Source organism: Lutra lutra, chromosome 11 (assembly GCF_902655055.1).
Source record: "Lutra lutra chromosome 11, mLutLut1.2, whole genome shotgun sequence".
Classification (NCBI taxonomy): domain Eukaryota; kingdom Metazoa; phylum Chordata; class Mammalia; order Carnivora; family Mustelidae; genus Lutra; species Lutra lutra.
Window position 1 is genome coordinate 61,377,172 of NC_062288.1, and position 25,834 is coordinate 61,403,005.

At 44.7% G+C, this 25,834-nt stretch overlaps 1 protein-coding gene across 1 annotated transcript in view; it reads left to right on the forward strand.

Annotated features, from left to right (window-relative positions):
- Positions 1–25,834, forward strand: part of CHN2 (chimerin 2) — a 295,574-nt gene that overhangs the window by 192,499 nt on the left and 77,241 nt on the right. The window lies entirely within an intron of this gene.

Here is a 25,834-nt window from a genome sequence, read left to right on the forward strand (position 1 = left end):
CCTTGGCTTTGGGACAGGGACACACCAGAAATCACTGGAATAAGGAGGAGGGCAGAGGCAGGCAGCGTGGTCCTGTTGGCAGAGATGATGAGCATGATCTTAATTGATTTGCTGATTGGATTTTAGAGCCTAGGAGAACCTTCCCGAAAATCACCTCAGCTGAGCAGCTGGCCCATGAAAAAATTATTTGCCGTTTTCTCTTTTATAACTCCAGTGTCTCCAGGGCACCTGTCATTCTTTTACAAATAATTGATTTGGGAAATGGTGGGTTTTCTGATTGTTTAGATTTTACCAAGAAGGAGGGAGGGGGCATGATCTCCAGCTTTCAGAATTTGTTCCTGTCTAGGCAAAAGCCATTCCTTAGTCTGTTTGTAAAATCTGTTCAAAAGTAATTTAGAATAGAAAATCTGGAAGCTGACCTTCCCAGCCATGACAAATCAGAAGATGAATTGTAAAATAAATCTCTGAAGCAGTGTTTGTATTTCCGAGTCAGAGAGTAATGCCACCCAAAAGGCAACCTGTTACAATGGCAGGCGACACACTAGAACATTTCCAGGAAGAGAGGCAAGTCGAAAGAGTGCCTCTTATATGTTTGGGATGAGAGTTTAGATTCTGGATACTGAACTGGTATTTCTAGAGCCTTGTCCTTCACCAAGAGGGAAGTCTGACTGCGAAAAACTGGTATTTCTAGATGATATTCCCATAAGGAAACTTGCAGGACAAAAACATGCCCTTTGGTGTAGATAATTTTGTATGTAGTTATTAAAAATTAAAATTTGGGGGAAATTAACAATCAGATTAATAATTACTTTAGGTGAGCTTCCCAGGACACTTTTACCTTTCTAGGAAAAGGTAAATAAAAAAACGTTGAAAGAAGTCCACACTCAGGGAAGGATTTGATGGACAGGTGTTAGTGGTGTGGATTTTCTAGGACACTAATGATGCAATGTTTGGCTTTCCTGGGGGACATTCTGAACGCTGGGTCTAGTCATTTGCTGGAGGTCGCTCATTTTGTCAGCGAGTTTGTTAAGTAACTTGGTACAAATCCATCTCTTCCTCTCTGACCTGTGTTGACAAGTAGAATTATTAAAAGTCTCAGTCTTGCCAGAAATTCTATTTCCCTGAAGGGCAGGTCAGTGGACTGTTGCCATGGCGGCAGAGACTAGAAAAAAGGTAGCAGAAACTTGAATGGATTGACTGAGAAGTGCCCAGGGCACCTGTCTGATTCGATAATGGCGCATCATGGAGGTTTTAATGAGTGAAATGGGTAGGTTTCCTGATAATTCTCAAATCCAGACAGCCCGGCATTTCATTTTCCAGACTACTTAAACTTTGTTCGCCTATTTATTTTATTGATCATTTCCAAATGAATCCAGAGAGACGGTGGTACCTGAAAATCCCAGAATATTATCAGTGTTAATTGGCATAAAGATATCACCTACCCCATCAGATCTGAGTGGTTTCCAGATTTATCTCCTGTCGAGGTGGTTAGCACTGAACTTGATTTTAATAACCGTAGATGAGGCAGAGAGGTGGGGAGGGTACCAAAAAAAAAAAAAAAAAGTTGGGGTAGTTAGCCAATAGCAACCTTTTTCTTTTCTGATTCTTCAATTGATTTTTAAAACTTTATGATACATAAGGGCCACCAATTTTGGTGCATTTAATTAAAATGGTCATGCCCTGTGTAATTTCTCTTATGGAACTTATTCAGAATCGATTCCATAGATGATTATCTACTGACCTCCAAAACCAGCATCTGAGCAGTAGGATTTAGCATTGTTTCAGGCATTTATAGTTTACGGAATTTGCACGTGTGAGGAAATTCCCCATTTTGTCTTCAGAGCAACTTTGCCAGGTCCATAGAGCAGGAATCATTGTCCCCAGTTCACTGTGGCAGAGTAAGGAACCAAACCCAGGTTTCTGAGCCCCGAGTTCAGAGCTTCCTAAACCTACAGGCCTGGGAGGCCCCGTTTGTTCTCATAGCCCTTACTGCTTTAAGCAAACACCCCTGGCTCTCCCCACACTCAGTCAGTTGTTGCTAAGAATCACTCAATATTTCCATCATCTGGTTTTTAAAAAACACCGCTATTACTAGCTGTACTAACTAAGCTTTCTTAGGAAGGATACTCTGCTGAATCAGACATATATGACAGTAGTGTTTTCCATGGCACAGGTTTATTCGATAAATTCGGCTTGCCTGTAATGAAACTGCATTTACGTTTTACTGGAGAAAAACCATCCATACCCTTGCTATAGTAAAAACAGAGTTTAGAATATATCTTACCAGTTCATTCATTTCACTATTTTTCCTAACAGCAAAAATTAGAAAATAGCCTAAAATACCCACAGTTGGAGGCTGTTTCAATGAATTAGGACGCAACCAAGTGAAGGCATACCATGCAACCACAGAAAAGAATAAGAATCCTCATCCGCACTGATAATGGGAATGATTATCTAGAGTCATTAAATGCCAAAAGCAACTTACAATATAATGTGTATTTGTGGTTTCATTTGTGTGAACCAGAAGAAAAACATTTTTGCGTATGTTTTTCCCACAAAATCATAAGCTGTCCCTTGAAGTTTACAAGAGCTAATAGTATCATTGGTTGCCTGGCGAGTGGGTTGGGGGCGGGGGGGGGGGGTGGGATTATCTGGGAAATAAGGGTGGGGACGAGATTCTTCCCTGCTATTTCATACTCTTTGAATTTTGAACCACGATAACTGCGGCATTCTATTCAAAAAATTACATAAGAAAAAAGAGAATGGGTTCGGTTTTAAATTCACATATGCCAGAGCAAACCCTGAGTAAAACCCCTTCTGTGCTCAAGGCATCATGCACACACATACAGAGAGGAAGCAAACCTGTCCTGCCTCTGGGTTCAGGCAGGTTTTCCCACCTCTTTGCATGGGTCCCCCTCCCCATCCTGATAGCTCCCTTTTCCCTTCATCTCTCCCTTGGATGCCTAGCAAAGAGTCTGTGTGTAGCAGCCTTTAAGGCTGGGACCAGAAGAGGGTAAAGGACCAAAATCACCACTTAAAGACTTTGATGTGACTATCCCTGGAAATGGTTGGCTGTCGCTTCTTCACTGGCACTGCTCCCCTGGGATCCTGCCCAGCCCTCCCCACATTTTCCATGCCCCTCCCCCCACCCCATCTATGCTTTCTTAAGCTGTGAAGACCAGCTTCCAGATTCCTCTTGCTTTCCTACAGCGGTAGGGAAGCCCTCTTTGATTTCTGCTTGTCTTCCTGTGAACCCAGGAGAGTGACCTTTTCCTGATTGAAGGGCTCTGCGCCTGGTTAGGACGTCTTCCTCTGCAGATGAGCTGTTTCAGACAGGAGCACTCTCTCCTCGACCTCAATCCACCTTTTTTTCCCTTTTTGAAATAATTGTCTTCTTCACATCCAGAGTGAGCCTCTCATTGTTTATTTTTTTGTTTCAACACTAAGAACCAGGTAGCCTGCCAGAGATCTTGGCCCAGCAAGGACATTACATTTTCCTCCCCTGCCCTGGAGCAGGAGGTCATAGCCACACCAGGGAAGAGATCTCCAGGTGTCGCTGACAGAAGCCTCACAAGTCAGTTGAGCTGAGAGTGAATGGCTCTCCCCTCCAGTCTCACAGTGGTATCTAAGTGTTGAAAGGCCCTTCGTGACTTTTTGTTCATCGGAGAGCTGCTCTTGCTTTTGTTGTTTTCATCTTAGAAACGTGATTTTCTTTGTGGGACAAAATCCAAATTCCTCTATAGGATGTTTATAGCTTGTCTGAGCCTGGAAGCAGAGCCTGAGACAAGGGTTTTGTACATGGGTAATTTGTGAAGGCATTCTAATGAACAGGAAGGAGAGGTCTGGAGAAGGAAACAGATGAGAAGAGAAGCCTGTAGGGATGGATGTTATTGAGTTGGGCATCTTCTGAGAAGCCATGTAGAATTGCTCCTAAGAGGAACTGTGGGGAGGGGGGCACTGTTTATCTACCACTTCCTTTCTTCTATCCTCTATTGGCTGAGGGGTGCTTGTGAGCTGTTAAGTCCCTCACACACCAGGCTGTACATGTGGAGAGCCAGGTGGGTGCCCATGGGCATCCCCAACAGTCCTGTCAGAGAAGCCCCAGACAGAAAGTGAGAGGTGCACAGTGAGGACAGTTGCTAAGGGGCTGCCCTGTCAGAAGGCAAGATCAGCACCAATCCCTGGGGTAGACAGTTGTGAGTGACAGTAAAAAAAAAAAAAAAATGGAAATGCCCACTAACACCAGGGCCTGCCTCTCTGAGCCTGTCTCCCCCTTGCTGGCCTCCCTTACAGGCCTGCCCTCGGCATATATTCCTGTCCTCTCGCTTCCCCTCCCCTAGGGCTGTGTCTGTTGGCTCCCATCCATCATTTAGCATCCCGCACAGCCTCTCTGGTAAAACCTGCTGGGGCTCACCCTCCTTCACACACTCTCAAGGAATCACTCCCACCACAAAACTACCCCCAACCTTTGCACATAATCTCCATGATAATTTAACATGCTGTATCCTCAGGGGTAGATGAGACCAGTGGTTCTTAAAGTAGGGCCCTCAGGAACCAGCAGCATCAACAGCACCCAGGAGACTGATGAGAAGCACCCCCGCTCAGGCCCACCCAGCACTGCTGAGTCAGGGACCCTTGGGCGGATGGGGGACACCTCAGTCTGCGTGTGAGGGAGCCCTGGGGGGCTCCATCATGCACCCACTGTTTGGATGCCTCTCCCCAAGCAGTCGACCTGTCCGAGGCCCAGGTCCTACGGTTCATTCCCCAGCTCTAAATCCTGGCCCACGCAGTGCTCAGCAGAGGACACAATGCCCAGCGAATAGCAGATGGCTCATGTTAAAATGGAGCAGACCATATCACACTCACCCGGAGGAACACGCATCTCAAACACACCAAGATGTGTGGGTATCTCACGTCCCCCCCCTCCCCACCCTTCCTCTGGCCAGCTCCTTCCTCCCTGGGCTAATTTCACTCTTGGAGTGGCGAGAGCAGCACCCGGAGGAGGAGGGTCTTAGAGACCATTTTGTGCGGCCCCTTTGTTTTACACCACAGGAAGCTGAGGCACCCAGCTCATTAGTCTTGGCGTATTTCAAAGACACCCAAAGGTCATGAAGTCTTGGATAGGAAAAAAAAAAAAAAAGGCTTTAAAGTACCCTACAACTTAGAAGTTCTCTTAAAGTTAAACTCTTTGAGGAACACAAGTTATACCTCAGGACTTCTAGGTGAATGATTAAAAAGTGGAAAATGAATTACGATTATAGTTAGTCTAGAAGGTGTCTCAGCAATCAGAACCCAGCAGGAAATGGAAGACATGTTTGCTGGGATTTTAAAGAGAATTTGATTAATAAGGGATTTATCCCAGGGCCTGGCAATGGCGGGAAGTGTTTAGTTACTTCCCCAAGGCTGAAGGGACCTGCAGAAGGTGCTGGGTTACTGGTGTCTGATGAGAGCTGGAATGGAGTCTTCCATAAGAGAGGGGCTTCCACAAGTAAAGGGCTCCCACAGAAGCGGGGGCTTGCCCAGAAAGGGGACTTACATGATAAGAGGGTTCCCACAGAAGGGCCATTCCCACAGAAGGGGAACTCCCATAGGAAGGGGCTTCCACACAGAAGGGAGCTCCCATGGGACGGGGGCTTGCACAGAAGAGAGATTCATATAGTGGAGGGCTGCACAGGAAGGACTCCCACAGTCAGTCAAGGGTATAGCCATGCAGCCGCTGACCTGCGATATTACCCAAAAGGGAGAGATGGGGAGGAAGTAACCCAACTTCTCTGTCCTCTAGCCTTTGATCTCCTGCCTATACCTTCCATTGCAAAAACTCAACCAGAAACCAGGGAGTAAAAGAGCTGGGGATACAGACCACATGAGTCAGTCTCCCCACCCTCAGTTAAAGCAGGGCAGAGAATGAATTGAGGGAAGGTAGTAGAATGTGGCAGAGAAGAACCAACGCAAGGAGTGAATGCAGACCAATTCCACTGGTCACATGTTAGCACCATTCTAATTACTACATAAAGTTCAGGATCAGATGCCGTAATTGGCATTAATGCAAGATAACCCTTTTCCTGGATGGGCTCCTCAACTGTGCCATTATGGGAAGGATCTTGGTTCTGGGCTCATAGACCTTCACCAAGCAGAGGGACTGCTTTCATTTGCCAAGGAAAGAGCCTGAATTGTTAATGTAGAAAACATCAAGGAACCGAGAACAATCTGCTCATATTTCCAGGGTCTGGAAAACCTGTAGATTTGCCCCAACAGGAGGTCCCTTGGAAATAATCTGTAACTGACATAACCAGTCTTTTCTCAGCAGTCAAGGATAAATGGAGATGAGCATGACTTAGCTAGTAAAAGTGACAGGCACAGTAATGACTCTTCCTACCTTGCATACACAGAGTCATAAAATGGAATGGGATATAATGCTGTAAGAATGGACTTGAACTTAGATTACATTTGCTCATGAAAACAGGTTTTAAGGAGCCTTATTTTCCATCAGAATCCCCTAAAGGGGTGGGATTTATCATGCAGTCTGAAAAATAGTTGATTTTTTTAGGTTAGTGGTTCTCAAATCGGCTGCAACTTAGAATCACCCTGGGGGGTTAAAAAATTAAAAACAAAAAAACAAAAACAAAAACAAAAACCCCATCTTTGGCCTCTCCTGACTTCTTAAATCAAGGCCTCCCACCATTGAAATTCAGGGATCTCTATTTTTAAGGTCCCCCAGGTGATCCTAAAGTTCTCATCCCGTGGTGAGATGAAATGTGAGACAGGAATTAAAGGTTACCAGGTACTTGGAGCATTTTCTTAGTGATAACCAGTACCACCTGCTCTCATGCCCCTCCTAGGCTCTAATTTAGATGCTGTGATTCATTCTCTACCTTCACCTGCCCGTAGAAAGTCCTCCATGAGAACATTTGTTAAGGTGGTAAACTCTGGCGGTTCAGAGGTTTGCTTTGCTACTTTTTTCCTGGTTTCTTTTCGATATCATTAGATGAGAAAAATCAGCTGGAATAAGATTAAAAGAATTAAAAGAAGGGACAAGGAAAAATCAATGCTTCTTCCTTATAGGCTAGCTGGTAGTTTTTTAATGGCAAAGTTTGTAGGACTATGATTTTCAACCTTGGCTGCCCACTGCAGTTTATTGGGGTGTTTTCAAAAATACCAATGCCTGGGCCACACCCCCAGAAAATCAGATTTAACTACTGGCATAAGGCCTGGCATCTGGATTTTAGATGCTCCAGGTGATTCTGATCTGCAGCTAAAGCTGAGAACCCTTTGCTTTAGAAAAATAACTAAATCCACTGGATGTATCTTTTATCAGAACGCTTCTCCTTCTACCAGTCCCTCATTATCAGTGATCTCAAAGTTAGAAATTTACAGAAACAAAAAGGAAAGCTATCTTAACGCAGTCAGTATTTGTCAGAATAAGATGCACCAAACCCTCTTTATTTATCCTCACCTAAATCTAGAAAACGGTTGGCAATGCAGCCCTTAAGTATTTTTATGTAAGCAGTGCCATCTAGTGGCTAAGCGGAGAGTTACCTGCTCGTGACCATCTTGAAGGACCACACTAACCAGATGTGGGAGTAATGAGCAAGAACACAATTTTCAGAAATGAATCCACTGAATCATTCCCACTTCCTCAGGTTTTATAGCACAGATCAGCCTAGGCAATGGCCAGGGTCTGTCCTTTTTGTAATGCGTGCTCATTCTCTGTGAAAGCAGGTGGGCAGCTCTGCTAGCTTGAGATGCTGAGATGGTCCCAGTGATCGTGATTTTTAAAAAAAAATAGACCAAAACTTAACAAATGGTAGTTTCTTAAAGGCTAGTTGCAAAGTCTATCAGTGGACAGGACAATGAGTAAAAATAGTTTTGACCACACAGACCATCTGATAGTCTCTTGAGGTTCCTCACACTTTGAGAACTGCTTCCACTGGCAGAATTCTGGTGGATGAAAACCACCTTTTAGAGAAGTTTATATTTGGATGTCTCTAGGCTGGTGTTTGTGGGAGTCAGTATGCCATTTTCATCACCTTTGACTATGGGCAGTAAATGAGGCTGTCACCTAGGACCTCTGTCCACCTTCTGTTACTGCAGTCTTTGCCCTCGCTTTGACCTCAGAGCTCCTCCCATTGGCTTTCACTGGGGTGGGCAGCAAAACTGACCCTGGGCCTGTGTCATTCGAAGCCACTCTCCGGGTAATTCTGATGTGTTGTCCCAATAAAGGACCATGGACCCAGTCTTATTCTCTTCCCTGCAGAGATGAGAAATGAGCCCAAAGCTCAATGTGACACGGTGGCAATGAATGCTGGTGGGCTAAGACACAACTTTAGGGAATCCCACTACTTTCTTTCTCTTGCAGTCCTTCTCCTTCTGCCACCTTTCTGTTTCTCTAATCAAGATTTAGCAGTCTCCTCACCTATACCCCCTTGGTGAGTTGCTCTCATCTGTGCCACCTAGAACCTATGACTCCTCTTTGGGAAACCACACCCAGAGCCAGCTCCCCTCCCACTCTCAAGTTCTGTGCTTCTGGTGCCATCAAACCCAGTCCCTAGCCCAGAGGTGGGCTTGTCATTCAGGGCTGCTCTGAGGGGTCCCAATTCCCTGGCCACTGGGGTTGGTTCAAGAGTGAACATGCGGTCAAGTCAGAGCCACTGAAATGTGTAGACTTTCACTGTGAGTTTCAGAAAGAAGGTCGATTGTGCTTTTTTTCTATTGAGTTGGATTCAGCAGGAAGTAGAGTCTGAGTGGCTGAAGTCTTCCCTCTGATGCTGAGAAAACAGAGCTGGAAAGGAAGAGACACGGAGTCCTCAGAACTTGGTCTGTGCCTCTACCAGAGCTGCCCCCAGAGCCTGCCACCCTCTGCTGGTTATTTCAGTCATGTCAGTTATATGAGTCGTCTAATTCCTGTAGAGCTTCTTAGCTATGGGATGGGAATGTTTGGGTTGAGGTTAGATGTCTACTGTCTTTATAGCCAGAAGAACTCTAACTCATACCACCCTCCTCGGGGCCCCCCACCCTCTTCCATCCTGCACTGACTGCCCACCTTATTAAGAAAGTGAAAGCTCAAGTCTTCAAATTCAGGCCCATTTTAATTCTAACCAGACAATCCACATTATTCTTCTTTAACATGATGGTGTTACACTGGAAAAGGGAACATCTAGTGTTGACTGAAATGGGTAGGAATGTAGTACCTGGATTACCAGGTGGACATGGGAAATAACCCCATAACCCAAAACCCTTCTCTTGTCGCCTGGCTCTGTGGTGAGTCTATCTGTTGACTTCTTCATAATTATCTGCATCTAAATAAGATTAAGGCAAATTGTTAAAGAGTTCTAGTGAATTCTCATAAACTGGATTTTTATCTATCCATGATTCAGCCATGAAGTTCGTGTGTGTGTGTGTTAACAAAATGGAAAGAAACAGCTCTAGCTGGAGTGTTGGATCTGGCCCCTGTTGAACATGAGGTTCTACCCCGCCCCACCCCGCCCCCGCCACAGGTTACCAGTAAAACAGATGCTGTAAGCTGGAAACCTGCAGCAAAAAGTCAACATATTATCTGTAGTATTTATGAATTAAAAGCTTGGTCTCTAACAGTTTGTGGGGTTTTTCCCAGCTGTGGGGAAGAGGAAGGATTTTGTTTCCTGAATAATTTCCATTGACATTAATGGAAATGAAATGGTCAAGGCTACATCTTGGGTTATTTGTTTTCATTGCCTCTGGAACAGGTTGCAGAGCGGGCATTACTCATTTTTCAATAATGAAATGTCTGGCTGGGTTTTATGATGACAATTTATAAATGTCCCAGTTGGTCTTGTCTCTCCTCATACATAAGCACTTAGAAGTTTCCAGAAAGTTAATATTTCACTTTGTACCTAGTCTCTATTAATGAAGCTAACGAGGCCCAACCATCAGAAGAGTAAGTTAAAGTTTCCAGATGCAATATTTATGGTTCTCATGTGACTTGGCAGCTTTAAAAAAAAAAAAAAAAAAACAAGTAAGAAGTCAATTCACTGTCACTTGCAACAGATTCTTAGTTAACTCTACAACTGAGAGTCGGGAATATGAGAGGGAATTAGGAGCTGAGCATGTCCCAACATGCCTTCAACAGTGAGGGCAGTTCCGTTGTATCACAGTACGTATAAATTACATGTAACGCCATCCATGACATAAGTGATTTCTACTGTTTTTAATCCTGGACGATTTTAGAAAAGTTACAATTATAGCCACAAAAACAACAACTCTACATTAATCAAGCATGGCATCAATTTTAATCCTTTATAAACGGAAATCGTTTCACTCAGCTTCCTAACAACCTTTAAGTCTTGGGCTCCCTACTCTCCTATCAGGAAGAAGCAAGAAACCTGAGGGTCCGGTGAGTGGGCCAGGGGCAGAAAACTAGAAACTTGCCTGTCACAGAACTAGTTCCCAGTAACTACCACGTGGCTGGTTTGACCACAAGACTCCTGTCCTTTCCACTCCTCCACACGACAAAGGAAACCGATATGCTTTGGGTCTAATTTTAAAGCTTCTAAACAAAGCATTATGTTAGTAATTGTTTCCCTCCTCACACAGAAGTTCTCCATTCTCTCTGTGGATGATTCTCATCATCTTTTGGTCTTGACTAATTTGTTCTTATGAAGAAATATGTCTGGCTGAGGGAGTTCCTGAAGAAGACAAGGGCTTGTTACAGAAAAGCACGCCTACCTGGGCGATTTCTAAACGAACACCCCATGTGCATCTCTGGCCTAGAGGTCTGAGAGTTGGAAAGGGTTCGGCAATATGGAAAAGCTCTGTTGACCTTCACTAAATCCCAGAGTGATTATGAAATGCATGTTTTCAGCTGCAAACATCTCGTTTCTTCCAGTCCTGATGGGAGAAATCTGGGTGAGAGGAAGCTGAAACCACAGTTACCTTGTGAACCTCAGGAAGTAATGTGGGACTCGGGTCCCCCCTCCATGGTGGCTTTGAAACAGCAGCCGACCTGTGGGAGCGTAGAGCGATATGCATGGAGCTTGTAATGAACTGGATTTGCTTTCCTCTGGCGAGTTAAATGTAGAAACGGATGGGCGAGGAGAGGAAGAAACACTCGCATTCATTGAGGCTCTGCCAAGGACCGGGCGGTGGGGCGCTTTGCGTTGGCTGTATTCTGTCCTCACAGCGGCTCTGGGGGACAGGAACCCGGGTGGCTGGAGTTGCTTATTCATGACCACTCAGCTTGTGAGCTGGGGTGCAAGCCCTGCGGGTCCTGACCCATGAGCTTCTTTGAGAGCTCCTGGCTCCCTGAGAGTGAATTCCCCGGGGTAGCCTTTTATGACCTTGTCCCCTTGCCCCGGCCCCCTGCGTGCGCATGCGCACATCTTGCCCTCATCTGCTTTCTACCCCGTGCTGTGTCCAAGAGGCTGCCGCTGCTCCACCATTATCATTTTCCGAGCAAACCAGCTGCTTTCACACCCTTCAGCTTCTTCCCCTTGGCAACGTTCCTCGTGTCCTTTCATCCAGCCTCCTGCCTCGACTTAGGAAATGCTTACCTGTCTTTCCTAGACCAAGCTGAAACATCTCCTGACTTGCAAGCTCATAGATGGCCAATCACACTGACAAGGGCTAGCTCAGGATGGGCCAGTATTGCGGGCACAGGAAGGAGGCCCTAGGTCTCTCTGCTAGAGCAATTAGGGAAGAGGCATGTTCTCCTTCTGAAGTGGGTCATTTGAACAATTCCAGCCTTGGTCTATGCCCAGTGCATTTCCCTTTCTTTCTGTTTTAGTGCTGGTTCTATAGAGTTCCTGTTTCCTGAAGCCAAAATAGCTCTAATGGAACCCCAAAGGAAGGCAGGCCCGTGCCTAGGAGAGAAGGACCTTCTAAAACAGGAAGGAATATAGCTTGGCAGACAAGAGGGTCAGTTAGGGGAAGGGAGGCTGATGAGCTGGGTGAGTCTGAGAAGGGACACAAAGGCAGGCTGAGAAGTGTGGGTGTTATGCCTGAAAGCTTGAGGAGCTGCCAGAGTGGTGAGTCGGGGAAAGATGATTTGACGTGGGTCAGCATGGCAGCTGGGTTGGAGGGGAGAGAGGGCAGCAGAGGAGCAGATGTGGTGATCCGTGCACATCTGCAGCTTCAATTTCCGAAGCCAGCAGCTTTTGGCAGGAGCTGTTGGCAAGTCTTTAGAAGCCAACCTTTTCCATTTTTCAATGGCAGCACCAAAACCCAAACTAAAGATTGTCTTACTCTTCTGATTTCAGAAAGCCCAAGTGTGGTAAATGGTTTCTCACAAGTTTCTCTAGGTTTGGCGTTCGAGGTGAAAACTAGAAACCCATTACCACACTTTTGCACATAAATTGGGACCCACAGAGCTGCACTGGCCCAAAGGGCTTGTCTGTTCAAGACCTGACCCTCTCTTCTCCAAAGCCCTTTGCCCACAGATCTTCAACACACTCCAAATAAATGTTTGTTAAATGAATGTGTTTGTAGTCATCCCTCATTCCACTGTCCCCTAGCAAAGAAAGAAAGAAAATGTGTACGTTTCTTTAAATGCTGTGGACTTTAAAAATAATCAGTATTGAATTTGGTAATAAAATAAAAATACTCATTAACCTGGACTTCACAAATCCTGACCTTTAATACCCACAAAAAATTTACCAACTAATTAAAGAGTTTACAGGATATTAAAATGGAAATGGTATTACTTAAGAGAGCAAAGGTTTTTCTTCCAGCTAAATGAGAGTGTACAGCTAGAAATGGGGTAAAAAGAGGTCAGCTGTGTTCAGGCTGCTAATCATGTTTTCTCTAATCCAGTGGTTCTCAGCTTTTACTGTATAAGAAAATCCCCTGCAAAGTTGGCTAATACACAGATTTCCAGGCCCCCCCTCCATCAGCACAGACACAGTAAGTCTGGGCTGGGGCCCAGCTTCCCAGGAGATGAGGGACCACACCCAGAAGCCACTGGTCTAATCAGTATAGCAGGACTGTGATTAACTAGATCAGGCAACTCTGGGACTAGGGCAATGTGATAGTTGATTAATAACATACATAATTATTATGCAGATAATAATTATCTATTATATATTATTAATTATCGTGTTGCCCTAGTCCCAGAGTTTCTTTGTATATTATATATTATTATATATTAATGTATTTATATTACATATAATATATTACTATATATTAATGTTGCATATATTATTATATATTAATATTTTATGTTATATATAGTTGAATACTGTCTAATATAGTGTGTGTGTGTGTGTGTGTGTGTGTACTCTTTATTCCTCCCCTCCTAGAATATAAGCCGGTATCCTCCATTGCGTTCATGTGACCTGTTTTCGTCTGTTATGATATTCCCCCTAGTGCCTCTGAAGGGCATCTCCTTTGCAGCAGGGGCAACCTGGTGGTTAAGGAGCTGGGGCTTCAGACCAGTGGCTGGTCGTATGGCCCTTGGCAAGTCACTTAAACTCCCCGTGTCCTCATGTGAAGATGATTACGGCACTAGCCTCGTGTTTCTTCCTTCATAGTGATCTCCAAACACCCCATGCACATTCCAGCCACCGTGACCTTGCTCACCCTGGGTGGCCCAGCCAGCAACATGCTCCCTCTTCTGAACCATGCCTGTGCCCCCTGCCATCCCTGTGATTTTCATCCCAGCCTGCCTTCTTCCCTTCCGACCTTGCATGGTGCTGGCACAGAGCCAGCCCTCAACTGAGGAAGGGCCTCTCCCATTTCCCTTGGCACGCTCCTCAACCCCCTACCTTTCCCTGCCTCCCTATCATCTGGATCCTACCCACATTTTCTAAGGAGCCCCGGCTATATTCTGCTGTGAATGCTCCGTGTTCGTCTCCCTTGCTCTGTTAGGAGAGTTCAGAGGGCTGCACCTTCCACAGTTCGGCCACCTTGCAGGACTCACTGCAGCAAATGGACTTTCATACTTGCTGCCCACTGAGTGTCGAGGGAAAGGAAGAGGAGGAAGGATGGAAGAAGGACTCTTTCCACATTGCTCACTGCTCATATAACATTTTTCCTGTAATTTTAAAAACGAAAGGATTAGGGCACCTGGGTGGCTCAGTGGGTTAAACCTCTTGTCTTTTGCTTGGGTCATGATCTAAGGATCCTGGCATCGAGCCCCGCATCGGGCTCTCTGCTCAGCGGGGAGTCTGCTTCCTCCTCTCTCTCTCTCTCTCTGCCTGCCTCTCTGCCTACCTGTGATCTCTGTCTGTCAAATAAATAAACAAAATCTGAAAAGAAAAACAAAAACACTAAAGGAAAATCTATTAGGTAGAAAGCCTAGAAATGATTTAGGTCGAACCATATGAAACTGTTGATATTTGATCATTTTTCTCCTATAAATAAGGCGATTTCATGTGGCTCAAACAGATACCTATTTTTTAAAAGATTTTCTTTCTTTATTTTAGAGCAAGAGAACATGAGAGAATGAGCAGAGGGGAGGAGAGGAGCAGAGGGAGAGGGTCAAGCAGACCCTGTGCTGAATGTGGAGCCTAACATGGGGCTCGATCCCACAAATCTGAGATCATGACCTAAACCGAAATCAAGAGTTGGATGCTTAATCGACTAAGCCACCAGGTGCCCCAGAACAGATATCTATTTAATATGAGTGCTTGGATCCTACTAATTATAGAAAGCTATACTTGCCAGTACATACTCAACACGCTGAATATTCATTCGTAAGTTCTGAAGGGTCAGACAGGATGATTGATCAGAGTAATAGTGTTCAGTCGGCACTAGGTGGCAGATCTTTTTACATTTTCTAGGAACTGGTGACTGTTGCACCATTCCTGTGTGTGTGTGTGAGAGAGAGAGAGAGAGAGAGAGAGAGAGAGAGAGAAACCCCAGATCACTCGGGGTCAGACACCTTCGGGGCTTGTTTGTTCACTGGTTAGCTAGAAAGTCTGAAACACACCCCCTTCCCCCCATTCTGGAGCCAGCACCATGTTCTGAGCCTGTGACCGGAGTAAAACTCGATTGACAGAAGCAGATGGGTCCAGCATGTTTCCCGTACGTTCAGTGGGTTCATTTCCCTCATGCAGGAGTTGTTGACTGACCCACAGCCAACCCAAGACCCCCCTCCCCCAGCACAGTCAGTGCTGCTAGGCTGCTCAGGAGATTTTTCATCTATGCAAGCCAGACCCCCCAAGTTATAAATCCCCCCACTTTCCTGCTTTCGGACACTTTTACTGCCTCTTAGAAATATCACCAGAGGAAAGGCTCTGGAAAGAAGTAAAATTCAAGGCAGAGCTGGTAAAAGTATTTGTGCAAAGAGGAAGCTGAGGCCACTGGTTGAAAATTGGTGGGATTCAAATAGCGGTGCTCCTCCATCCTAACCACGAGTCAGACGAGTGAATGTTGGGGCGAGCGAGATTCCTTAGTAACCGGGCCTCCTCCAGCTTTATTTCCTCTGCTCCAAAGTGGCTGGTTTTGATGAGAATCTTCTAGCTCCGAGAAGGTGACCTAAAAGTTACAAAGAGCAGTTTGTGGAGGAAGCCAGAGGGAAAAGTGCTGCGAGATGTGGGTGAACAGAAGGTGTGCAAGGGTTTCTGAAGGCAGGTGCCTGCCTGTGACGCCAGCACACCTGGGCAGGTGCTGGGAAGGGTCATCCCAGCGGCAGTGTCCAGCAGTGGGCCCACGATTTGTCCAGGAGCACCCCATCCTTCCCACAACCGCACGAAGAAGAAAACAGCTCTCTGAAAACTGGCCAGTGTTCTGATCTTTGCTTTCAGAAGAGAAGACCTGAAGGACGTCAAGAAAGTCAGCAGACAGCTTTTGCAGCTAAAATGCTGTCGGACAAGCAGAACACAGAGCTTTCAGCCAAATGCTTGGCGACTCTTAACATGGAGACTGATCAGTAGGGAAATACTTTTATGCCCCATACGGAATAGAATTCCCTCCTATTACAGAAAAATGTGTGGAGTTCTCCTTTGAAATAGCTATACTCGGTTTTGTTTGACTCAACAGGTCCTGAAGGTCAGGGTTCCTATAATATTTGTGTTCATTTCCCAAGTGGAGATTTTTTAAGTGGCTTTTCCTTCAGCAGGAGGTTTGCGAATTTTATTTTAATCATGATTTTAACCTTTTCCTTGTTATTGATCCATTTTTCAAAGAATAGTGTGATGTGAAGGTGGGGGACGAAGTTGTGCAGTCAGGATCCGGGGCTGAGGCGCCACACAGCCCTGGTCAGGGTTGGATCTGTTCCTTGGGTCTGTGTGGCCCCAGGGGCGTGTCATGGAGCCTCTCGTAGCCCAAGTGCCCCCTTGGGGGACATGTATGTGAAGTGCATCCAGATACCCCAACTGTCATAAACTCCAGCCTCTGGACTCCTAGTGTAGAAGGCAATTCTAGAACCTTAGTAAAAAAAAAAAAAAAAAAAAAAAAAAGTCTCTGGGTGATATTTCCTACATGGTTAAGCTCAAATTTTAAAGTCGTTCTCATGTCTACAAGATGGCATCTCTCCACTCTGGCTAAATGGAACTGAGTCTTCATTGTTAGGGAAATAGTCCCAGCAGAAACTGTCCTCCACAGATTCAAAAAGACTCTGAGGAAGGCAGGATGCTTCACATGGTTACTGATGTTTCCAAAAAGGAATATTTACTCAGGAAAAACAGTTTGTTAGTAAACCACTTGTTTTACACATAAACGTTTTGAAATCAGGTGGCATGTCCATGAGCTGTTAAAGCTATTAGCTGTGGTCAAATACTTCTGTTTTACCAAGATGAATAGGTGTCTTTTGGGCACGACCTCTCCAGAGGGTTGTGTAGGTCAGGAATCTCCAAGAAGGATCAGAGTATGAGTGGTTCCAGCCCTGATTTTCCCAGAGCACATTTTCAATGCCAAACATCTCTCAAGACCCATGTCCTGAGAACACGGGTTGGGAAAAGGAAATAAAAAATGGACACCACGTCGCCACGGTCAAGGGTCTACTTTGCAACTCACAGCTCGGGTTCCTTTCTACACGTTTGCCTTGTGCTTTCCACTTCCTTCGTCCATCAGTTGCAGGCAACGTTCCTGACACTGGCCTGTCCATACAAGGCTCCAGCTTTCAGAGTATTAAACAAAATATTATGGACAAGATCTTGCTATTGAAATGGGAGCACCGAGGGAATGCCTTAATTCCCAGAGTCATAGAACTTTGGCATGCAAAGGGGAGAGAAGAAAGCAATGATTCTGGCATGTATTTTATGCTGATCACATACCGACCCAGGGACCGCCATCCTGTCCAAAGTTATCTCACTTGATAACTGGTGGGTGTTACAGCGCTGTAACGCACCGCCCACATCCCCCATCAAGACCAAAGGGCTCATTCCCCAGTTGCGAGTGTGTTCCTGACAGAAGCCCCTGCTGAAGAAAGAGGCTTTGTCCAAAGCCCTTTGGGGACAGCCCACGCCCAGTGACCTGGCAACGTGGAGGGACGGACCTCGGTTTTCCTTGCTTAAATTCAGGACAACTGTGAAGGACCAGCCCCGCCTCAGAGCTTCCTGGGTCCGTGAGGTTCTTCTTGAGACTGCATCGCAGCAGGTGGTGTCTCCCCTGCCCAGTCCGGCTTCCTTCCGTTCTCCACAGGAAGTGATCCTGAGAGTGCTTCCCTGTAAACATTCCGTACCTCATGCTCACCCGCAGCCTGCTTCCCGCAACAATCTTACACCCTCGAATCTTCAGGCTACCTCCTGGAGGGGGAACATAATCACTCTGCCTTCCTTTTCATTGAATTTCATTTCCATCTCAAGCTTCCCTTCTTCCTAACAGTGATGCCTTAGTCTTTGTCAGTTCAGGGGTTCCCTCTTTCTTCTTTGCAGGGCTACTTCCTCTTTCTATGGACCTCAAGCGTTCTCATTTCTCTGTGCCAGCTTCCACAGAGACTCCCATCTGATGACGAGTTTGTGGTCCACACCCCATTTGCAGCCACCTGCTTCTTGGCTCAGCTGCCAGTTCTCTCCCAGTTGACCCCCTCCCACTGCCACGTCCTTGCCCCTTGCAGCTGCACAGGAAGGGACAGTCTCTTGCCTCCCACCCACGCTGGGCTACTTGGGGACAGTGTGAGGTGGCTAAATTTGCTGCTACAGAAATCATTCTTATGGGGGGGAAATGTGCCATGTGGTTATAGTTCTTGTGTTTAGCATGGAAGATTCCATTCAAATTCAAAGTAAGCAATTTAGATTTGGGCAGAATATCCTAAGGGGGGGGGGGGACAATTAGTTTTTGTCCCTGGGTGAAAAACGGCATCGCACATGTTCTCCTTCTGCAGAAATAGGTTTTAAATCAATCCCATGCACCCTCCCACGTTCCTTTAATCTAATTTATCGAGCACCTTCCATTTGCTGGACCCCCTTCAAGATTGTGGAGACACAGTAGTTAAGAAATACAGGCAAGTCCCCTGGTGGAGTTCAGGATCTCCTGCACCTATAGAGTGTCTTGAGTAGGTGTTTGCTTCCCATAGCACCAAGACATCCTCAGTAGGGATTGCAACAACGAGGTGGCGTTTGCCCCTCACTTCCCCTGCCGTGGCCTTCTCCCAAGGGGACATCAGCACTCCCTTATGCTCAGTGGACTGTCACACACAATGGCTCTGCGAGTAGTCAGCCACATCGAATTTCTCCATGAACTGGCAATCCCCAAGCCACATCTGGCTGACAGACATGTTTTGACTGGTTTGCACATTGTTTTCAAAAATATCTTCATTTTGGAGATTTTACAAATGAACCGGATTTCCAGTTTTTCTCCTTGAAAAAGAAGAAACTCAAAATATCTAGTAGTCCAAAGTTAACAGCCTCTTAGGGCAATAAAATCACTGAAAGTTACAAGCCCCTCCCCCTTCAGAGGAAGCAAACATTTTTGCAGTTCAAACAGTTTGGTCCTGGAGCCAGTGTCCCTCGTCCACTTTACGTCCCTGGCCACTGGAGGCCCATTCCTGGAGGATTCCGCCTTCGAAATAACCAAGACTGACAAAGCTGCCTCCAGGGCCTTATGACATTGGCAGCCCCAGGTTCGTATTTACCTAACTATCCTTTGCATGATGCGAAGAGTTCATAAGAAAAGGTCATAGGACACTCACTCCCTGTGAGTTGCAGTATGTACATCGTCACCCACTTTATAATGAACCCTGTGCTAGTCACTAGGACTCACACGAGCTATTGTTTGCTCATGCCCCTTTCAGGCAATGACAGGAGGTACAACGTGGCCCCCCGGGTTAGTTAGGGCCATCTGGCTCTCCTGGCCAGTGACCTATAACAGGAAATGATGGATATCATTTCCGGATCATGGCGTTCTCTGCTGGTTCAAGACCCTCCGGAGTGCTCTCTCCTCCTGTTACAGTAACCAGCAACGTCTGAGATGGTGGCTGCTGCCAACCTCAGTTCCCAAAAAATGAGACATGGAGCAGAGCTCCCAACTAAACTATAACAGAAGACATGCAGCCTGAATGAGAAGTAGGTCTTTGCTGATATAAGCAGCTGAGGTTTGGGGACTTTCTTATTGCTGTAGCAGACCCTAACCTATATTGAGTTTTATAGCCCATAAAAGGGATTTCTCTTGGAAAACTGAGAAAATTCTTCATCTTCTCAGAAGCTGGTTTTCTTTCATCTTATGGACTCTAGGAATCTTCTTTAGCTTCTCAGAGTCTCAGATCCATCTTCTGGGGAATCATAGGACCTTATGACCTTATGACCTTGTGATCTTGTTATATTAGTGTGTAGTCAAACCTTTCCCCTAAGTTTAATCTTATTTTTTCTACTTTCTACTTCTTATCTTATGGTAAGGAAGTTTTTTGTGTGTTGTGTTTTGTTTTGTTTTTTTAAAGAAAGAGCAAGATATAAAAATAAAAAAATAATTGTTTCTAAATAGTTTACTTTTTTTGTTTAGATTTTATTCATTTATGAAACAGAGAGAGAGCACAAGCAGGGAATAGGAGCAGGGAGGAGAAGCAGACTCCCCCCTGAGCAGGGAGCCCAACACGGGGCTCAATCCCAGGACCCTGGGATCATGACCTGAGCTGAAGGCAGAGGCTTTAACCCACTGAGCCACCCACGCACCTCTATACCTGAAATTATATTATTTGAAGGTAGATAGTGCTAGGTTTAAGATGCATATTGTAAATCCTAGAGTTATCCAAAGTAAAACACACAGTATGATTAATAAATCTACAATGGATATAAAATGGAGTACTAAAAAAACCCTCACCTGAGCCACCCAGGTGCCCCAAATAGTTTACTTTCAAATATACTTTACTTTATACTTTACTTTCAAATATATCTATATGTCTCCCTTGAAAAAACTTAGTTTGTACTGAGATAAAAAATAAATAAATATATTTATTTATTTATATAAATTTGTTTATATATATTTATATATAAATTTATTTATATTATTTATATATATATAAATAAAAATAAATAAAAGCCCTGAGAATCTGCTGCACACATTTTACAGGGTCTGTGCCTGAGTGTGGTGCTTAATTCTGGGATTTTCTAAGACTTCTTCATAAGAGTGGAACCATGAGAGGGGCTCCTTCTGCCTCTGCCCCTCCTCTCTGCTTGTGCGCTCTCTCTCTCTCTCTCTCTCTCTCTGACTCTCTCTGTCAAATAAATTAATAAAGTCTGTTTTTTAAAAAAAAGAGCGGACTATGAGAGAGGTTAATGGATTATAGGACCTTAAAATTTTTACATCAGAAACGTTGCTTTAAAAAAGTCTTCATTTTTCTGCAGCTTATAATAATAAACTACTATGGATTACAAGTTTTACAGTTGCCAGTGGTAGATTGAAAATATTTATAAGGAAATATGTGGTTTGGATTTTTTTTTTAATTCGTTTTTATTTTTGTGGGAAAATCTGCTGGTACTTACGATTATTTGTCACTTGCTGCTAGGAATAGAGGCTCTTGCAAAGGTATTCTTGCTAAGCAAATACCTTGAGACAGATACAATCTCCCTTGAGTTGCTCTATTACTTTTGTACTGGTTGGTAACAAATTACCGTAAAATTAGCAGCTTAAAACATTTATCTATCAACTCACAATTCTGTAAGTCAGAAGTACAGACTTACCAGGTTCCCTAAGAGTGTTGCAAAGCCCGCATGGGGTGTGGATAACTGGGGCTCTTTTCTGAAGGCCCTGGGGAAGAATTTGCTCCTAGTCTCATTCAAGTTGTTGGCTGAATTCAGTCCCTTGCAGTTGTGGGTGTGAGATTCTTACATCCTTTGCTTGGTGTGTGGTGGGGTATGGTCTGTGCTTCTGGAGACCACCTTCATTTCTTCTCACAGAGCTCCTCCATCTTCAGATCCATCAATGAAACATCGTCTTTGTCATCCTTCGCATCTTCCTGACTTTTCCTTCTGCTGCCAGACAGAGAAGATATTCTGCTTTTAAAGGACCATGATTATCCATCCAAATAAGTTCTCTATCTTAAAGTTAATAAAGTAGGGCCCTTAATCATATCTGCAAAAATCCCTTCTTCCATATAACATAATCATGCAACCCAACACCATGTAATATCATTGGGAAAGTGATCCCAAGGACAAGGTCATGAGGCCATCTATAATTCTGCCTACCACACCCTTAGCCATTGCACCTCCTCTAGAGCATTCAGGAATTCCTTTCACTTGTTCATTTCCGATTACCTCTCATCTTTTCTGAAAAATCCAAGGCTAGCTGCTCTCCATATTCTATTCCAAGCAAGCGAGTCATGAGTGCAAGTACCTATGTGTTATGCATGTCTGGGTCACTTGTCTGGAGTATGAGTTGGAAGATGGTGCCAGGAAATGCTTAGATGAGGGTAGTGGGCAGAGTGGTGAACTCTGGAGCTGGACTTTTTTTCTAACTGTTGGACTTTGTATAATTCCCTTTACCTCTTGGTGTCTCAGTAACCTCACCTCCAGCATGTAGATGGTAAAAGCAACCACTTCGTAGGACTGTTAGAGGTTCGAATATGTTCAACAAAGCTTGGCTCACGGCTACCACCACATGTGTTAGTGTTCTCATTAGAATAATTGCAAGCTTTTGTAACACATAAATCTTCAAATCTTAGTGGCTTCATGCAACCAAAGCTCATTTCTCACTTGCATTATGGTTTGGTGGGGGTGTTTCTGGTTGGGCAGCCTTTCATATGGTCATTCAGGAGCCAAGACTCCTTACGTCTCGGGGCTCTGTCTCTCTGTAAATCACTGGGTCTCAAAGCTAAGGACCCTGCAGTCCCTGAGACCATTTCAGACTATTTCCACAAGGTCCCCTCTTTGCCAGCTGTTTATCTGGGAAGGTCTGGATTTTTTTGTGTGTTCTCCAATCAAAACAACATAACAGATGGAATATAGAAGCACATGTGAGAATCCAGCTGTCTTCTATCAAGTTAGACACTAAAGAGAATTGCAAAAATGCCACTTTTGTCACTAGATTTTTTTGGAGGGGGTCAATATGGTTAATTCTCATAAAAACATTGTTTATACCAACCTTTAAGGTGTTTAGTATTTATAATGTTTATGTTTTTATTTTTTAATGGATTAAGATTCTAAAAGTTTCTTGGTAAGTCTCAATAGGTGTAACCCATAGAAATGAAAGATTTGGAGTTCCAAAATAAATGTTACAAGTGTAAAGGAGTTCTGGGACCAAATTTTGAGATCCAGTGGATGTAGATCATAGGAGAATCTTCCACTCGGGTGGCACAAAGAGCTTAGAGGATCACGCTGGGAGGTGTCTATAGGCCGGTCCTGGGAGCAGCACATTATCTCCACTCATTTCATTAGCTGGAACTCAAATGCATGGCCACACCAACTAAAGAAAGGCTGAGAAATGTAGCTGACTATGGCTCAAGAGAAGGCAGAAATGGGCTTAGTCACTACCTCAACGGTCTTTACCATATTTGATTGTTATCAAGGGCTTATTGAATCTTGCCTTATGTGATGATTCATAAGCATCTTGTTTGGTGTTTTCCAAGAGCGACAATATTTGGCTAAACATACTGAGACGACTTCAAAAAAATTCGGAATTGTAACTTGAGCCCATGTTTTGCCTCTGCCATGTAGAAGTTGGCAGAGACTTATCTTCAACAGCAATGCATATGCACTTCGCCAGAGAAGCAAAAAGAAGAGATATCTGTCTTCTCAGAACCAAACCCAATCAGGTGATTAAACAATAACAGGGGAATGTTCTGTAAACACTTCTGATCTCTTTGGAAACCCACAGTGAGGGACAGCCGGAGCTAGATGGAGAGGTTCTTTTGGCTTGGTTTGGTTTGGTTTGTTTTTAGTTTGTTTTGGGTTTTGCTTTGATATCTTACACCACTCCCACAAAATCTACTTTGTAAATAGAGAAAGTGATGACCATTGACAACCTACCTCATGGATCAGCCGTCTCACACTTTTTGGAGCAAAGCAGGGGTTACACACATACACCCACCTATCTCAGAGTTCAGGGGCCTGGAGTGTGTGGTTGAGTTCCGTAGGGCTGTATCTTTAAGAGCAAGACTTGGGTGGGTACAAGCATAGGTTTAGTCAACATTGTAAGGCAGAAATTTGATTTTGAAATTTGTTGTGACTAGATGAAATTTGGGTGTTTATATTTCATATAAATTTAGAAATTCCCATGTAACATTAGAGCATACTTTTGTGATGTATGTGAACGTTATCATGTATTAGAGGCCCTTATGTAGTTGGCATGTTGCATGATGCTTTGTGGATGCATCTTTGCTTTCATATGTTGTCTGTGCTACAATTTATTGGAGGTATAAGACCTTGGGAAGGAATGTAAGCATGCTATTCCTGGGAGAAAGTAAATCTACTTTGTGATTCTCCCCTTTATGAAACCACTTCCGTTGTATTTAGAAAGAAGCAAGCATTGCATCAGACATATATTTTAATATTTTCTTAGTGTTTGAAGGCAGCAATTTTTTGTTGATAACATAGTTCAGCTAATATATTTAAACCTTTAAGACATTTATGTTTCCTTAGTGGAAAGGCCAGCGTAGGTGGTTTTAGGATGGGTTGGGACCGATGGTTTCATCTTGGACCCAAGATCTTTTTATTTCTCTTCTGCCATCCTCAGCTCATGACTTTCCTTCTCAAATTGGTCAGCAAGTGCATAACAAGATCACTGTTCTGTCAGGCATCACATGACAGTGTCCAAAGCTGAGGGCAGGGGAGGTGATAGCAAAAAGAACTTCTCCTGTCTTCCTTTTAAAAGAGAAACCTCTTCTTAACACTGCTTTCCATCCTGTCTCACCAACCAGTTCAGGGCAAGGGCCCTCCCATAGAAAGGAAACAAGATGCTGAAACTGGCTTGGACCAGTCTTGATCAGTTCCCTGGGTTCAGACACATTGCTGGCCACACCAAATCAGGGTCGTATTGGCAAGTGAGAAGTGGGGAAAGCCGCTGTAAGGCAGAAAATCAAGAGGATCTGCCCCAGAGGGGAGCCAGCCTAAGTGTGCCTGTGTGTGGAACCAGCCCAGCTCACAGAAGATGAGCCAAGGACAGCTGCCCAGCTAGCATCTTTATAGTTGGGGACATTTTCCTGCCGCTCCTGGGATTATGGCTGCCATGCCCCCTGAGGTTTCTAACCACTCCCAGCTGATAAAAAGCCCTACCATCACTTTCAATCTCCAAACACAGTCTTGTTTTAATAACTAGAATTCCCAGTCCTGAATAATAATAGAGAATCCTAATTTTAAAGAGAGGTAAGTCTCTTGCCCCCCAAGCCATGGCTGGCAGAGAGGATGCTCTTTGCCAGGCAATGGGTTGTGATCCGCTCCCCTCCTTCTGCATTCTTTTTCCCAGATCATCGCCCATAGGGTAAGAATGAGGAGATGTGGGAGAGCTCTTACTTGGTGGTCCTGTCATAAGAACCCTTCACACCCATAGAACCTGGTAGGCGCATTTATGGGAAGAACCCAAGAGGAACCTCTTAGGAAGTTACCCCACTGGTCCCCCCCACCCCACTGCAGCTATTGCAACATGAGTGATGCACAAGTGACCATGTAACTCATCTTCTAAACCAGAAAGTTAAGAAGAGAGTGTAAACAGGGTGGGGACAGAGGAGTAGTCATAGTTTTACTAAGCCAACAGTCAAGAAGTAGGACCATTAACTATGGGGCAATGAGAGGAAATGGTCGAAGGTCTACCTTAGCCATGCACAAGTGTCTCCAGGAGCCACTCCCCCTCAGTCTCTGCTTTTCCAGCTGTCCCCTTTACCAACAACTCTCTAAGTTCCCTTAAACTTCCAGATGATCCTGATGGCCTAAAATTGAAAAACTCCTAGATAACCCTCTACTCTGTGACCCACCTCTGGTGCATAGGTAACATTTATCTCTGGTTGCCCTGAGTTGAAAGGAAATACTGTTTCTTCCCTGACACCTTCCTCTAATCTCACCCTGCGGTCTCAGAGCCACAGGGTCTCACCTTGAGATGGCTCAGCTCACATCAATACCAGTCAGACACCCTCCATTCCTGTGGGATTCAGGAGTGGGACTCACACCTACATAGTCAGAGTATCTCCTCATGAATTCTTTCCTACTCTTCAACAATCTTCTATCTTCTTATCCTGCTGGTGTGCATGTGGGGCAGAAGAGTTGTGAGCTGGTTTTCACTGGTTCCTTTGACTCTCTGCCTCCAGGTCATGTGCCTTACTTGGAAATTCCATATTTATTCCTAAGGAGAAATGTCCAGTGATAACATCTTCACCCAGAAGCATGAATAACATATTTTGCTGCAATATTCTGATATCTCAAAGGCTATTGGAGTTCTGTAGGGAGGCAAGTTCCTTCAGCAAACAGCCCCAGGCTAGCAAGTGTTTGCTGTTCACCTCGTGTCATCAGCTATGAACTAACCACCACTGCTTTGTCCGCATAAATTCATTGTCTAGTCTATT